Here is a 3197-nt window from a genome sequence, read left to right as displayed (position 1 = left end):
TAAAGAGGAAGAGTCATAGTTGCAGTCTGCTCACCTGTACAGTATGTAATGTAGTGTGCTGGACCTTCATGTTAGAGGGTCTTTTATAGATCTAAAGACCTGTAGCGTATTGATCACATTCCTCAGACCCTCCTCTTGTGTTTGCTTGTACAAGTGTTGAAGGGATGAAGTGAGTCTGAGAGTTGACACCTGTTCAAACAGACCTGACACCTATTGATTCCGTCCATTCATCTCCATTTCTTTTTTTGTATCATTTTTTAAGAGGTCCCTTGGCCAAAAACCAGCAAGAGAATGTGAAAATTACAGACAAGTAATGTTATTACTTACATTTTTACTCCACTACATTTATTTGGCAGTTGAATTTACTTTACAGATTCAGACAGTACAGAAAAAACATCAAGTTAGAAAATATGATGCTATGCTGAAGATTGAACTGTCCAACAGTATATAAAGTCTTTATAGTGTGCTCCATCGTTATCACCTGTGACAAAAAAATCCTCTGTCTTAAAGCATCAGTAATAAAACACTCATAATAAAACTCTGTGAGAGGGACAGCTCTGTCCAACAAGTACCTTTACTTTGATATTTTAACTACATTTTGCTGTTAATACCTTTGTACTGTATATTTTTACTGTCTGTTTCTTTCAGTGCTAACGGGATAATATTCAGAAAAATGAATATCCTACCCAAATCTTTTAAAATCTTTTCTAACCTCTTCAAACACCAATCCCAAAAAGCCTTCTTTAAAAATTTGGATAGAAAGATTTTTAGATTCCTGTGGAACGGTAAAGTTCCTACAGTCAAGCTTAAACACCTCACTGAATCTGAATCTCAATAAGGCTTATTAACAAGTAAGTTTTTCAACTGAACTGAATGGTTTAATTACGTAGCTATTATTATCTATAAAAATTCCAGTCCAGCATTTTCTAGCTAATATTAGTTAAAGTCACCCATTTTTAACCCTTTTAAAAATACAGGGTGCGAAGCATGACCAAAGGTGTGGCTTGATCTTCATAACTTTAGACCATCTCTGCTTTTTTGTATGATTATCCATCTACAGTTGTTGAGATTTTTCACTCAAAACCAAACATCTGCAGTTGCAGCATCAGCACCATACAGGACAAAATGATTGATATTGCGCGTTTTGTGTTCTAGTCAATATTTGTTGTTGAAATTGAATGAACTTGAACTGAACTGAATGGTTTAATTGCTAGCTAGTATCGTCTTACTTGTATATAGTATTACCACTCAAGGAAAAGTCATGGGGTCACCAAAGTAATAAGTGTTTATCTTCTGGGCAACATGAATATCTGTAGAAAATTGAGATAGAGACATCTGCACTAAAGAAGTGGACCAACCAACATTATTATCCAAACAATACTTTAACATCTACTGTAGTCAATACTAGAACAATTATCTAACATTTACACAACCTGTTAATCAGATCTTTTCTGCCAGAGGCCTCTTCAAATAGAAAATTTGAACAGGTGCCAATTCTTACACAACTTCCTCAAAACAGCCTCAGGTGTAATTTATCAGTGTGAAAAAGAATTTATAAAAAGATGAGGCCTTGAGTCAAGCTGAAACCCCTCTCAGAATCAGAATCAGAATTAGGCGTATCACCAAGAAAATATTCAATTACAATTACTTGCCTTGCTGTTTGGTGCATACCATAAACATGTTATCGTAAGAGGAAATGTTGCCCCACTGAACGAGGAGGGCTGAATCTACCTGACCTTTGGCTATATTTGGCTGCTTATCTCAGATCTATCTGGAAGTGGATTAAAAACCTAGAACAAGGGCTGAACAATGTGGAGAAAACAGAAAACACGATATTCTTGACCACTTATATCAATATTGCGAAGATTATGTTGGGTTGACTGTTGGTGCTTTCATTGTATACATCTTTTCACAGTGAGACTTTAGATAAATAATGTGGTAAACAGTTTAAAGTCATATATACTGACTACGTTTACATTCATGCACAAACAGTGTGATGTTGAAACAAATCTGCAATTCTTCAAATGATGTTCCTTCAAAATTTGTTAAAACATTTTTTTGGGAGAAAATGGAGTTAGTTTGTGCTTGTTATTATCAATTTAGACAACACAATTGTTTATCACAATATCTCGGCTTACGACTTCATCACCATACGTTTCCATTGTAGACAATAAATTATTACATTAAATAATTGCCCAGCCCTACCAATGAAACATTTTGGACACTCTCCTACAGCTGAAGGGAGACAGCGTAATCAAAACTCAGCGCTTCAGTTTAAACGTCAGCCTCGAGTCGGGTTTGGACCAAAAGCAGAATGCTTGTTGTGTTCTAGTTAGGCTTAGTTACGACTCTCCAGTTTAAGAAATATACAGCCTGAGCTGCAGTTCACTATGACCATTATCACTCCTCTGCTGTGGTTAGACCATCACGTCATCCTCGCTACCAGGTGGCTCGCTATTTGGTATCATCTGCTGCTGTTATGAATGTATATTGACATATTGAGATTTAAGGTCTATACAACACTTTTTAAAACAGATTTGCAGGCTTTTTATTTGGGCCAATACAGTATCAAGCCTGAAATCAACATTGATGACTAACTAGGTACCATGCAGACTCATTTGCTTCTACTAACTCTTACTTTCACTTGGCATGTAAAGCTGAGGATAGAGCTTTCAACTGAGGTGCTCCAAACTTGACAGAAGAGGCACATTAATGTTAGTTTTATGTAGTGCGTTATATGTTCTTTTTTAACCTTTGTTGTCAAAATGGAATTGATAATAACTGAACTGAATGGTTTAATTGCTAGCTAGTTGCTAACTATGTCTTTATTTGTATAACATCCGACCATCTCTGCTTTATTTGTATTATAATCCATCAACAGTTCTTAAGCTTTGTAACTCAAAACCACAAATGTCAGCCTCACAGTGGTACTACAGGAAAGGGCATTGGGTCACCAAAGGCAGTAGGGTAACTGAGACTGAGATATTTTATTCTGCACTAATGAAGTGGACATTATTATCCAAAAAGTACTTCAACAATCTACTATAGTTATAGAACTGTTACTTAACTTGACACAACCGATTAATCAGATCTTTCTGCTAGAGGCCTCTTTAAAAACACAATCTTATCATGTGCCAATTCTTTTTTTATATATTTTGTTCAATATATAATAGGCATTTCTGCTTTGAATGATGCGA

At 35.6% G+C, this 3197-nt stretch overlaps 1 protein-coding gene across 1 annotated transcript in view; it reads left to right on the top strand.

The window, feature by feature from the left end:
- The window catches only part of LOC117953590 (apolipoprotein D-like), a 10856-nt gene that overhangs the window by 6492 nt on the left and 1167 nt on the right, over positions 1-3197 (top strand). The gene's annotated exons all lie outside the window — the stretch shown is intronic.

Source organism: Etheostoma cragini, chromosome 12 (assembly GCF_013103735.1).
Source record: "Etheostoma cragini isolate CJK2018 chromosome 12, CSU_Ecrag_1.0, whole genome shotgun sequence".
In the NCBI taxonomy this organism is placed as follows: domain Eukaryota; kingdom Metazoa; phylum Chordata; class Actinopteri; order Perciformes; family Percidae; genus Etheostoma; species Etheostoma cragini.
Note: the sequence above shows the minus strand (reverse complement) of the source record. Positions and strands in the feature narration are given on the sequence as shown.